The following is a 14,379-nucleotide window of genomic DNA, read 5'->3' as shown; positions in this document are numbered from 1 at the left end:
GATCCCATTCACTTGAATGTGGTGGAAGTGCCTACTCCCACCCTCAGGGATCACCAGCTTACCATCTGGTCCTGTCTCCCAGCACAATGCTAGGAGGACTTCATCATCTGAGGAATCCTCCTCTATGGCTACACTGGACAGCCCAGTGCTAACCACCTTCCTTGGACAGGCTGCATCTCCTCTGAAGTGACCTGTCTGCTGACAGTCAAAGCAAGCCCTACTGTCCAAGAGTTTTTTTAACCCTGGGTCTCCCTGTCTCTGCTTGTCAGAGTGGGAGTGGGATTTACTCTCCTCCTTCTTAGGGTTCTGGGGTACAGAGGGAGTCTCTGTGGTGGGCTTACCACCTCCCTCCTTAGGTTTTTGGGGACCTGTCCACCCCTTCTTGGAGTCTCCCCCCTGGGACTTGACAACCACCCTGGTTCTCAACCACTCATCAGCTGCCTCCCCTAGCTCTCTAGGGTTGGTCTGCTTAGAGTCCACTAGATGCTGGCGTAACCTTTCTTGGGTACAATTGGTCAAGATGTGCTCTCTCATGATCAGATTGTATAACCCCTCATAAGTATCTACTTTGTTACCAATAATCCAGCCCTCTAGTGCCTTTAGTGAAATGTCCACAAAGTCAACCCAAGACTGGGTACTGACCTTCTGGGTGTCCCTGAACTTCATTCTATTTTGCTCTGGGGTCAGACCAAACTTCTTGGCTAAGCACCTCTTCATACTAGGGTATGAATCTGCCTCCTCCCCCCTTAAGGTCAGAAGCCTATCCCTCCCTGAGTTGGGGACCAACTCCCACAAAAGGGAACCCCAGTATTGAGGCCTAACCCTTCTCATTTGGAGTGCCCTCTCAAAGGCCCCCAGCCACTTATCTATGTCATCCCCCTCTACATAGGCAGGAACCACCCCTTTGGGTAATCTGGGGCAAACTCCCCCACCCATGGACACCTCAGCTTCTTTATCGCTGCTTCCATCTCTTTTCTCTTTGTATGCCCACTTTTTCTTTTCTAGGGCCAGCTTCTCTGCTTCCAAAGCTATGTATGCTAGCTGGGCCTCCAGCTCTCTTTCTCTGATGGATGGGTTCTCTCCTCCTGAAAGAACCCCCTTCCCACCACTAGCTTTGGGTCTGCCCCTAGTGACTGTATTTACTGAGGACCGTTCTTCCTCATCCTCACTTAGGCTCAGATGCCTTCCCTCCCCTGAGTGGTTAGAGCTTGCATCCTCCCTTCTTTCTCCCTCCTTTGGAGCTTCTTCTGACTCTACCTCTTGGGCCTCAGCCCATGCTGTCAGGGATGTGATCAGGATTTGCTTCCTGAGATCAGTGGTTGCAGGCAACCCTCTTTCAATACACAACCCCCTAAGCTGGACTACTGTCAGTGTGGGTAGGCTAGCCAGATCAAGCTCCATGGTTCCCTAGTTTTGTGTCAATAAAAACTTTTTGCAAAAATTGGAAACAAGAATTTAGAAAAATTACAAAAATTTAATAATTGAAATTAATCCAAATTAAAAATTAAAAGTTTTTTTGCACTAGGACAATTTAAAGGATTTTTAATTTGTTTTACCCAAAACTGTAACGTGATATTGAACACAAGTACAGGATCCCACCGCTGCCACCAATTATGTTGGAAAATGGGTTATTGGTAGGGCAGGTAGGTACCTACACCTAGCAACAAGCCACTAACCTCCACATAGGTACAGTTAGGTCTCAGTAAATTAATCCCAGCTCAACCCTTGGTAGCTTGGCAACGAGCGTCAAGGCTTAACTTAGGAGACAAAGTGTAAAGCATTCAAATATCACAAAACAGTAATTAAATAAAACACAGGAAACAGTTTAAAAATCCAAAACCAATTTATAAAAATAGTTTATATTTTTATCTTTAAAATGACACAAAAACGATTAAAATCGGTTCAGGGGAACCGGGGATATGAATTTTTAAAGAATTATTACTTTTCTAGCGCTTAGAAACAAAAAGCGCCAATCGGGTCATCTGGTTGCACCTCGACCGGGGCAAAGTCAAACTTTCAGGCCGACCGCGATGGAGCCCTGCTCGGCTACAGGTCGCGGGAGGCCTCGGTTAAAAAGTTACCTTCTGACTTAGTCTTTATTTTGAAGTTTTTCTTCACCGGGACGAACCTGCCAGTTGAATCCGACCTCCTGGAGCCCTTGTCCGGATACGCGATGTGGGTTTCCTCGGTGGAGACTTTTACCTTCGGACTTAGTCGTTTTTTCGAGATGAAAATCCTTCTACCGGGGTAAACCTGGATCTTGATCTGACGTCCATGGAGCCCTTCTCGGATACGATGGCTGGGAGGTCCCGGTCAACTTTTTACGTTCGGACTTAGTCTCTTTTTTGGATGTTTTTCTTTACCGGGACGAACCACGAAGTCAGGCTGGGTCGCGGTTGAGGCAAGCCGGCTAGAATTTCCGCGGCGGGTCGGTCCCTCTCTGGAGCTTTTTTCCAAAAATTCTCAAATCTTTTCCAAACTTCTGGGGCTTCACCCAGATGTTCTTTTAAGGTTCTTTTGGGGTCCACAGCTCACCCCAAGGGTCCAGAAGTTCTGTGATGGTCCTTGGGGGGTGCGGACTTCAACTCCCAGAATGCACCTGGTGCAAACTCCTTTTTGGCCACTGGACAGTGGTCAGCTGCTCGCTTTCTTCAGGAGTTGGTGCAGGGGACTCTGGTTTAGCAATTTTTCACCTGTAGCAAACATGGAGTCCCTCCTTGAACCAGTTGAAGCCAGGCAAAGTCCTTCTTGTGGTGAAGCCCAAGTGTGCAGCTGGTGCAGTCCTTCTGAGTGCAGGGTCCAGGTGCAGGCCAGGGGTCCAGCAGGGCAGTCCTTCTTCTTCTTCAGTTCCTTTCTTGTTGAATTCTGGAGGGGATCTGAGGTGTGGGGGCAGGTCTGCCAGTTTTATTCTTGCTCCTGGGTGAAAAGCAAGGGGGCCCTGGTTCTCCAATCAGGTACAGGGTCGTCCCCCTGTGATGACCACTTCCTGGGAAGTGTGGCAAAAATCCATCCCAAAAGGCAACAGTCTCTAAAAATCCAACATGGCTGAATCTGATTTTTGGAGGTTACATCTGGCTGAGCCCACCCACTGGTGTGGCTAAAAATCATAAACACACCCCTCTCCTGCCCTCTCCTAATCTAATCAAGGGAGCACCTAGCTGTCTGGGGTTGCAGGATGTGGGGGTGTTGCTGGGTGCTCCAGATGTCCTTCTCTGCCTTTGAAGACCAGTTTGGCAGCCCTCCCCCTTCCTGCCTCACCATCTGCTGAGGGGAGATTCTCTCCCCCAAGCACATTCCTTTGTGTGAAGCTAGGCCACTTCACACCTCATCAAGGCAGCCTGGCAGAAGCTGCTGCAGGCTGGCCAATCAGAGCACAGCAGCAAAAACAATGCAGAGCTGAAATTGGCAACTTTTTAGGTAAAGTCTAAACTTTTTACCTGGACAAGTTATATTAAATCCAACAACTGGAAGTTGTGGGATTTATTACAACAATCAATTTGATACCAAATTCTTGGTATGTAACATTTAAGGAGACTTTAAAATTTAAAATAAAGTCTGCCCATTCTAGCCTATGAAGGCCATTTACTTCAATGAGGGAAAAACAAATTTGGCTGTTTTTACCTCACCAGGGCTTATAAATCTATTTTTATAAAGTCCCTGCTTATAGTTACATGGCACCCAGCCCTAGGGGCACATAGGGCACACCTTAGGGGTGACTTATATGTAAAAATAAGGTAGTTTAAGACTTTGGAAGTACCTTTAATTCCAAAGTCGAATTTGCATATAACTTTAATTTAAAAGCAGCCAGCAAGGCAGGCTTGCTTTTAAAATGACACTGGGCACCTCAGCAATGCACCTAGGTGTGCACCACATATGCTGTGGTCCCTAAACCTACATGCCCTACCATATACTAGGGACTTATAGGTAGGTTAACTTAGCCAATTATAATTAGCCTAATTTGCATATCCATTTTACACAGAGCACAGACCCTGGGACTGGTTAGCAGTACCCAGGGCACCTTTAAAGTCAGGAAACAACCAGCAAAAAGTGGAAAATGGGGGCAAAAAGTTATGGGGCCTCTGCAATCAGCCCTGTTTTCTCACAACTACTCTCACAGACCAGGGTGTGTAAGTTTAAGTCTATCTGAGGTGCACACCCTGAACTAATACATTTTTGTTGAAACCTAATCATATTGTTTACTCTTCCTCGTAGCAGCTTGCCAGGGTGATAGTATATTGCAACAGAACCATTCCACTTCTTCACTGAAAAGAGTCATGCTGGTTACCCAAATGTGCAGCATGTCATTTTATACAGCTTTCTTTATTGAAATTAAACTTGGACTCACTTCAAATATTCTCTTTCAAAATGAATGTTTTGAGCTGCTGTGAATTTTATTTCTTGAGGTGGTGACAGGCTTTCAGGTACGTGCTTAGGTCAAGGCCCTGTTCATGTCACTTGTATAAGCTAATTCAGGGAGCAAATTAGCAAGTCAAGAAATGGGAAGTCTGAACTACTGTCAAAGCAGTTTCATTCTCTTTTCAAATAATCCAAAAATACCATTGCAGCATGAAACAGAGTATTCAATAAAAGAAGAAAGGAGGATTAACGGCAAAAAAGCACAGCATAAGATATGAAACTTTGGAAATTATCTAGATATTGTTTGAAAAAACTCCTTTGATGGAAAGAAGATGAAGAACGGTATGGGATCATATCCTGCGCACCTGTAATTGATATGTTCCACATCCATTCATACCATCTAACCCTAAACACCCAAACAAATTGAAGTCAGTGACCATGTGGCCTAATGGATAATGCGTCTGACTTCGGATCAGAGGCTCGAGGGTTCGAGTCCCTTCATGGTTGAGTCTTTTTCTCACAGCACCCAACTTATCTTTACATACAAACTGGAAACACACTCTTAAAATACTCCTTTCACTCTCACACATTAAGAAAGCCCACTGCAAACTGCACAATCAGTCACGTTATGCCTTCAGCATTGCTACTTTTCTGTCTTTCTGCCATACCAAAGTACCTCTTCATAAATGCCACGGATATGCAATACGTATACAACAATATGACATGGCACAATCATTCTGAACAGAACTGTGGGTAGATTCAGTGCAGGGAGTGTGTGCGTGCAGAAAGCAGAAACTATGCATGGGTAGAAGCTCTATGATTTTCTCCAGGAATAATGCAAATTGTCCCTCAGAAAAAGTATAGTACTAGAGAAGAATCATAAAGGATTGACACAATTGCTGCCTTTGCTGTTGCCCCAGTTGTGTAATCTGTCAAGGACTGGTCTCTTGCAGATTGAGGCACCTAGTTGCAATTGTGTGGTAAAAATCACCCTTACAACCATTTTTGCTATAAACTTGAGATCTTTCTGAGATACTATCTCACAGACTTCTTATGAATGAGGAACTCTGAAATTGTCACATTCCAATTTGTACGTCCTTAAAACTCTGCTGGTTATTCAAATGGGCAGATTGTTTTTTAAATTCCTTTCTGTCTCGAGTTGTAGTTATATTGATACAGAGGCATAATTGTTGAATGATATATATTGGTTTGATTGAAATATGTTCGTAGAGGTGGTGATAGGCTTTCTGTGTCTGTCTGAGAGCAAGGACCGGTTAACGTCTTTTTCCAAGAGCAGTTTGTTGTGAAAGGTATCAGGCAAAGGAGTATGTATTGTGATGTGGTTCTCTGACTGCTTCTGTCCACTTGCCAAAAGTTCCAAGGCCCTATGATAGCACAAAAACGGTAAGATTGAAGTGGTGGGTGCAGGAGGTTTAAAATGGTCAGTTTAATTAAAGACAGAAAAGTGAAACGAATGACTGCAGAAATACTGTATGTAGCCATGAACTGAGATGAAAGGATGATTTTGGAACTCTGTCTTGCAGATTACCCTCAATGCCGCAATGGATAGGGCACTACTCTCACAGACCAGGGTGTGTAAGTTTAAGTCTATCTGAGGTGCACACCCTGAACTAATACATTTTTGCTGAAACCTAATCATATTGTTTACTCTTCCTCGTAGCAGCTTGCCAGGGTGATAGTATATTGCAACAGAACCATTCCACTTCTTCACTGAAAAGTGTCATGTTGGTTACCCAAATGTGCAGCGTGTCATTTTATACAGCTTTCTTTATTGAAATTAAACTTGGAGTCACTTGAAATATTCTCTTTCAAAATGAATGTTTTGAGCTGCTGTGAATTTTATTTCCAGAGGTGGTGACAGCCTTTCAGGTACGTGCTTAGGTCAAGGCCCTGTTCATGTCACTTGTATAAGCTAATTCAGGGAGCAAATTAGCAAGTCAATAAATGGAAAGTCTGAACTACTGTCAAAGCAGTTTCATTCTCTTTTCAAATAATCCAAAAATACCATTGCAGCATAAAACAGAGTATTCAATAAAAGAAGAAGGAGGATTAACGGCAAAAAAGCACATCATAAGATATGAAACTTTGGAAATTATCTAGATATTGTTTGAAAAAACTCCTTTGATGGAAAGAAGATGAAGAACGGTATGGGATCCTGTCCTGCGCACCTGTAATTGATATGTTCCACATCCATTCATACCACCTAACCCTAAACACCCAAACATATTGCAGTCAGTGACCATGTGGCCTAAAGGATAAGCCGTCTGACTTCGGATCAGAAGATTGAGGGTTCGAGTCCCTTCATGATTGAGTCTTTTTGTCACAGCACCCAACTTATCTTTACATACAAACTGGAAATACACTCTTAAAATACTCATTTCACTCTCACTCATTAAGAAAGACCAATGCAAACTGCACGATCAGTCATGTTATGCCTTCAGCATTGCTACTTTTCTGTCTTTCTGCCATACCAAAGTACCTCTTCATAAATGCCACGGATATGCAATACGTATACAACAATATGTCATGGCACAATCATTCCGAACAGAACTGTGGGTAGACTCAGTGCAGGGAGTGTGTGCGTGCAGAAAGCAGAAACTATGCATGGGTAGAAGCTCTATGATTTTCTCCAGGAATAATGCAAATTGTCCCTCAGAAAAAGTATAGTCCTAGAGAGGAATCATAAACGATTGACACAATTGCTGCCTTTGCTGTTGCCCCAGTTGTGTAATCTGTCAAGGACTGGTCTCTTGCAGATTGAGGCACCTAGTTGCAATTGTGTGGTAAAAATCACCCTTACAACCATTTTTGCTATAAACTTGAGATCTTTCTGAGATACTATCTCACAGACTTCTTATGAATGAGGAACTCTGAAATTGTCACATTCCAATTTGTACGTCCTTAAAATTATGCTGGTTATTGAAATAGGCAGATTGTTTTTTAAATTCCTTTCTGTCTCGAGTTGTAGTTATATTGATACAGAGGCATAATTGTTGAATGATATATATATTGGTTTGATTGAAATATGTTCGTAGAGGTGGTGATAGGCTTTCTGTGTCTGTCTGAGAGCAAGAACCGGTTAACGTCTTTTTCCAAGAGCAGTTTGTTGTGAAAGGTATCAGGCAAAGGAGTATGTATTGTGATGTGGTTCTCTGACTGCTTCTGTCCACTTGCCAAAAGTTCCAAGGCCCTATGATAGCACAAAAACTGTAAGATTGAAGTGGTGGGTGCCGGAGGTTTAAAATGGTCAGTTTAATTAAAGACAGAAAAGGGAAACGAATGACTGCAGAAATACTGTATGTGGCCATGAACTGAGATGAAAGGATGATTTTGGAACTCTGTCCTGCAGATTACCCTCAATGCCACAATGGATAGGGCACTACTCTCACAGACCAGGGTGTGTAAGTTTAAGTCTATCTGAGGTGCACACCCTGAACTAATACATTTTTGTTGAAACCTAATCATATTGTTTACTCTTCCTCGTAGCAGCTTGCTAGGGTGATAGTATATTGCAACAGAACCATTCCACATCTTCACTGAAAAGAGTCATGCTGGTTACCCAAATGTGCAGCGTGTCATTTTATACAGCTTTCTTTATTGAAATTAAACTTGGACTCACTTCAAATATTCTCTTTCAAAATGAATGTTTTGAGCTGCTGTGAATTTTATTTCCAGAGGTGGTGACAGGCTTTCAGGTACGTGCTTAGGTCAAGGCCCTGTTCATGTCACTTGTATAAGCTAATTCAGGGAGCAAATTAGCAAGTCAAGAAATGGGAAGTCTGAACTACTGTCAAAGCAGTTTCATTCTCTTTTCAAATAATCCCAAAATACCATTGCAGCATGAAACAGAGTATTCAATAAAAGAAGAAAGGAGGATTAACGGCAAAAAAGCACAGCATGAGATATGAAACTTTGGAAATTATCTAGATATTGTTTGAAAAAACTCCTTTGATGGAAAGAAGATGAAGAACGGTATGGGATCCTGTCCTGCGCACCTGTAATTGATATGTTCCACATCCATTCATACCACCTAACCCTAAACACCCAAACAAGTTGAAGTCAGTGACCATGTGGCCTAATGGATAATGAGTCTGACTTCGGATCAGAGGATTGAGGGTTCGAGTCCCTTCATGGTTGTGTCTTTTTCTCACAGCACCCAACTTATCTTTACATACAAACTGGAAACACACTCTTAAAATACTGCTTTCACTCTCACTCATTAAGAAAGCCCACTGCAAACTGCACAATCAGTCACGTTATGCCTTCAGCATTGCTACTTTTCTGTCTTTCTGCCATACCAAAGTACCTCTTCATAAATGCCACGGATATGCAATACGTATACAACAATATGACATGGCACAATCATTCTGAACAGAACTGTGGGTAGATTCAGTGCAGGGAGTGTGTGCGTGCAGAAAGCAGAAACTATGCATGGGTAGAAGCTCTATGATTTTCTCCAGGAATAATGCAAATTGTCCCTCAGAAAAAGTATAGTACTAGAGAAGAATCATAAAGGATTGACACAATTGCTGCCTTTGCTGTTGCCCCAGTTGTGTAATCTGTCAAGGACTGGTCTCTTGCAGATTGAGGCACCTAGTTGCAATTGTGTGGTAAAAATCACCCTTACAACCATTTTTGCTATAAACTTGAGATCTTTCTGAGATACTATCTCACAGACTTCTTATGAATGAGGAACTCTGAAATTGTCACATTCCAATTTGTACGTCCTTAAAACTATGCTGGTTATTCAAATGGGCAGATTGTTTTTTAAATTCCTTTCTGTCTCGAGTTGTAGTTATATTGATACAGAGGCATAATTGTTGAATGATATATATTGGTTTGATTGAAATATGTTCGTAGAGGTGGTGATAGGCTTTCTGTGTCTGTCTGAGAGCAAGGACCGGTTAACGTCTTTTTCCAAGAGCAGTTTGTTGTGAAAGGTATCAGGCAAAGGAGTATGTATTGTGATGTGGTTCTCTGACTGCTTCTGTCCACTTGCCAAAAGTTCCAAGGCCCTATGATAGCACAAAAACGGTAAGATTGAAGTGGTGGGTGCCGGAGGTTTAAAATGGTCAGTTTAATTAAAGACAGAAAAGTGAAATGAATGACTGCAGAAATACTGTATGTGGCCATGAACTGAGATGAAAGGATGATTTTGGAACTCTGTCTTGCAGATTACCCTCAATGCCGCAATGGATAGGGCACTACTCTCACAGACCAGGGTGTGTAAGTTTAAGTCTATCGGAGGTGCACACCCTGAACTAATACATTTTTGCTGAAACCTAATCATATTGTTTACTCTTCCTCGTAGCAGCTTGCCAGGGTGATAGTATATTGCAACAGAACCATTCCACTTCTTCACTGAAAAGTGTCATGTTGGTTACCCAAATGTGCAGCGTGTCATTTTATACAGCTTTCTTTATTGAAATTAAACTTAGACTCACTTGAAATATTCTCTTTCAAAATGAATGTTTTGAGCTGCTGTGAATTTTATTTCTAGAGGTGGTGACAGGCTTTCAGGTACGTGCTTAGGTCAAGGCCCTGTTCATGTCACTTGTATAAGCTAATTCAGGGAGCAAATTAGCAAGTCAAGAAATGGGAAGTCTGAACTACTGTCAAAGCAGTTTCATTCTCTTTTCAAATAATCCAAAAATACCATTGCAGCATAAAACAGAGTATTAAATAAAAGAAGAAAGGAGGATTAATGGCAAAAAAGCACAGCATAAGATATGAAACTTTGGAAATTATCTAGATATTGTTTGAAAAACCTCCTTTGATGGAAAGAAGATGAAGAACGGTATGGGATCCTGTCCTGCGCACCTGTAATTGATCTGTTCCACATCCATTCATACCACCTAACCCTAAACACCCAAACATATTGCAGTCAGTGACCATGTGGCCTAATGGATAAGGCGTTTGACTTTGGATCAGAAGATTGAGGGTTCGAGTCCCTTCATGGTTGAGTCTTTTTGTCACAGCACCCAACTTATCTTTACATACAAACTGGAAACACACTCTTAAAATACTCCTTTCACTCTCACTCATTAAGAAAGCCCAATGCAAACTGCACAATCAGTCACGTTATGCCTTCAGCATTGCTACTTTTCTGTCTTTCTGCCATACCAAAGTACCTCTTCATAAATGCCACGGATATGCAATACGTATACAACAATATGACATGGCACAATCATTCCGAACAGAACTGTGGGTAGATTCAGTGCAGGGAGTGTGTGCGTGCAGAAAGCAGAAACTATGCATGGGTAGAAGCTCTATGATTTTCTCCAGGAATAATGCAAATTGTCCCTCAGAAAAAGTATAGTACTAGAGAAGAATCATAAACAATTGACACAATTGCTGCCTTTTCTGTTGCCCCAGTTGTGTAATCTGTCAAGGACTGGTCTCTTGCAGATTGAGGCACCTAGTTGCAATTGTGTGGTAAAAATCACCCTTACAACCATTTTTGCTATAAACTTGAGATCTTTCTGAGATACTATCTCACAGACTTCTTATGAATGAGGAACTCTGAAATTGTCACATTCCAATTTGTACGTCCTTAAAACTCTGCTGGTTATTCAAATGGGCAGATTGTTTTTTAAATTCCTTTCTGTCTCGAGTTGTAGTTATATTGATACAGAGGCATAATTGTTGAATGATATATATTGGTTTGATTGAAATATGTTCGTAGAGGTGGTGATAGGCTTTCTGTGTCTGTCTGAGAGCAAGGACCGGTTAACGTCTTTTTCCAAGAGCAGTTTGTTGTGAAAGGTATCAGGCAAAGGAGAATGTATTGTGATGTGGTTCTCTGACTGCTTCTGTCCACTTGCCAAAAGGTCCAAGGCCCTATGATAGCACAAAAACGGTAAGATTGAAGTGGTGGCTGCCGGAGGTTTAAAATGGTCAGTTTAATTAAAGACAGAAAAGTGAAACGAATGACTGCAGAAATACTGTATGTGGCCATGAACTGAGATGAAAGGATGATTTTGGAACTCTGTCTTGCAGATTACCCTCAATGCCGCAATGGATAGGGCACTACTCTCACAGACCAGGGTGTGTAAGTTTAAGTCTATCTGAGGTGCACACCCTGAACTAATACATTTTTGCTGAAACCTAATCATATTGTTTACTCTTCCTCATAGCAGCTTGCCAGGGTGATAGTATATTGCAACAGAACCATTCCACTTCTTCACTGAAAAGTGTCATGCTGGTTACCCAAATGTGCAGCGTGTCATTTTATACAGCTTTCTTTATTGAAATTAAACTTGGACTCACTTGAAATATTCTCTTTCAAAATGAATGTCTTGAGCTGCTGTGAATTTTATTTCTAGAGGTGGTGACAGGCTTTCAAGTACGTGCTTAGGTCAAGGCCCTGTTCATGTCACTTGTATAAGCTAATTCAGGGAACAAATTAGCAAGTCAATAAATGGGAAGTCTTAACTACTGTCAAAGCAGTTTCATTCTCTTTTCAAATAATCCAAAAATACCATTGCACCATAAAACAGAGTATTCAATAAAAGAAGATAGGAGGATTAACGGCAAAAAAGCACATCATAAGATATGAAACTTTGGAAATGATCTAGATATTGTTTGAAAAAACTCCTTTGATGGAAAGAAGATGAAGAACGGTATGGGATCCTGTCCTGCGCACCTGTAATTGATATGTTCCACATCCATTCATACCACCTAACCCTAAACACCCAAACATATTGCAGTCAGTCACCATGTGGCCTAATGGATAAGGCGTCGGACTTCGGATCAGAAGATTGAGGGTTCGAGTCCCTTCATGGTTGAGTCTTTTTCTCACAGCACCCAACTTATCTTTACATACGAACTGGAAATACACTCTTACAATACTCCTTTCACTCTCACTCATTAAGAAAGCCCAATGCAAACTGCACAATCAGTCACGTTACGCCTTCAGCATTGCTACTTTTCTGTCTTTCTGCCATACCAAAGTACCTCTTCATAAATGCCACGGATATGCAATACGTATACAACAATATGACATGGCACAATCATTCCGAACAGAACTGTGGGTAGATTCAGTGCAGGGAGTGTGTGCGTGCAGAAAGCAGAAACTATGCATGGGTAGAAGCTCTATGATTTTCTCCAGGAATAATGCAAATTGTCCCTCAGAAAAAGTATAGTACTAGAGAAGAATCATAAAGGATTGACACAATTGCTGCCTTTGCTGTTGCCCCAGTTGTGTAATCTGTCAAAGACTGGTCTCTTGCAGATTGAGGCACCTAGTTGCAATTGTGTGGTAAAAATCACCCTTACAACCATTTTTGCTATAAACTTGAGATCTTTCTGAGATACTATCTCACAGACTTCTTATGAATGAGGAACTCTGAAATTGTCACATTCCAATTTGTACGTCCTTAAAACTCTGCTGGTTATTCAAATTGGCAGATTGTTTTTTAAATTCCTTTCTGTCTCGAGTTGTAGTTATATTGATACAGAGGCATAATTGTTGAATGATATATATTGGTTTGATTGAAATATGTTCGTAGAGGTGGTGATAGGCTTTCTGTGTCTGTCTGAGAGCAAGGACCGGTTAACGTCTTTTTCCAAGAGCAGTTTGTTGTGAAAGGTATCAGGCAAAGGGGTATGCATTGTGGTGTGGTTCTCTGACTGCTTCTGTCCACTTGCCTAAAGTTCCAAGGCCCTATGATAGCACAAAAACGGTGAGATTGAAGTGGTGGGTGCCGGAGGTTTAAAATGGTCAGTTTAATTAAAGACAGAAAAGTGAAACGAATGACTGCAGAAATACTGTATGTGGCCATGAACTGAGATGAAAGGATGATTTTGGAACTCTGTCTTGCAGATTACCCTCAATGCCGCAATGGATAGGGCACTACTCTCACAGACCAGGGTGTGTAAGTTTAAGTCTATCTGAGGTGCACACCCTGAATTAATACATTTTTGCTGAAACCTAATCATATTGTTTACTCTTCCTCATAGCAGCTTGCCAGGGTGATAGTATATTGCAACAGAGCCATTCCACTTCTTCACTGAAAAGTGTCATGTTGGTTACCCAAATGTGCAGCGTGTCATTTTATACAGCTTTCTTTATTGAAATTAAACTTGGACTCACTTGAAATATTCTCTTTCAAAATGAATGTTTTGAGCTGCTGTGAATTTTATTTCCAGAGGTGGTGACAGCCTTTCAGGTATGTGCTTAGGTCAAGGCCCTGTTCATGTCACTTGTATAAGCTAATTCAGGGAGCAAATTAGCAAGTCAATAAATGGGAAGTCTGAACTACTGTCAAAGCAGTTTCATTCTCTTTTCAAATAATCAAAAAATACCATTGCAGCATAAAACAGAGTATTCAATAAAAGAAGAAGGAGGATTAACGGCAAAAAAGCACATCATAAGATATGAAACTTTGGAAATTATCTAGATATTGTTTGAAAAAACTCCTTTGATGGAAAGAAGATGAAGAACGGTATGGGATCCTGTCCTGCGCACCTGTAATTGATATGTTCCACATCCATTCATACCACCTAACCCTAAACACCCAAACATATTGCAGTCAGTGACCATGTGGCCTAATGGATAAGGTGTCTGACTTTGGATCAGAAGATTGAGGGTTCGAGTCCCTTCATGGTTGAGTCTTTTTGTCACAGCACCCAACTTATCTTTACATACAAACTGGAAACACACTCTTAAAATACTCCTTTCACTCTCACTCATTAAGAAAGCCCACTGCAAACTGCACAATCAGTAACGTTATGCCTTCAGCATTGCTACTTTTCTGTCTTTCTGCCATACCAAAGTACCTCTTCATAAATGCCACGGATATGCAATACGTATACAACAATATGTCATGGCACAATCATTCCGAACAGAAATGTGGGTAGACTCAGTGCAGGGAGTGTGTGCGTGCAGAAAGCAGAAACTATGCATGGGTAGAAGCTCTATGATTTTCTCCAGGAATAATGCAAATTGTCCCTCAGAAAAAGTATAGTACTAGAGAAGAATCATAAACAATTGACACAATT

General features: G+C 41.6%; 2 non-coding genes across 2 annotated transcripts; both read left to right on the top strand.

The window, feature by feature from the left end:
* The first annotated feature begins 10,266 nt into the window (after positions 1-10,266).
* On the top strand, positions 10,267-10,339 carry TRNAQ-UUG (transfer RNA glutamine (anticodon UUG)). The gene has a single exon. It is a non-coding gene; the product is annotated as a tRNA-Gln (tRNA).
* A 3,576-nt stretch (positions 10,340-13,915) lies between these two features.
* Positions 13,916-13,988, top strand: TRNAQ-UUG (transfer RNA glutamine (anticodon UUG)). The gene has a single exon. It is a non-coding gene; the product is annotated as a tRNA-Gln (tRNA).
* Positions 13,989-14,379: the final 391 nt, after the last annotated feature.

This window comes from Pleurodeles waltl, chromosome 4_1 (genome assembly GCF_031143425.1).
Source record: "Pleurodeles waltl isolate 20211129_DDA chromosome 4_1, aPleWal1.hap1.20221129, whole genome shotgun sequence".
In the NCBI taxonomy this organism is placed as follows: Eukaryota; Metazoa; Chordata; class Amphibia; order Caudata; family Salamandridae; genus Pleurodeles; species Pleurodeles waltl.
This window is presented reverse-complemented; position numbering and strand designations above follow the sequence as displayed.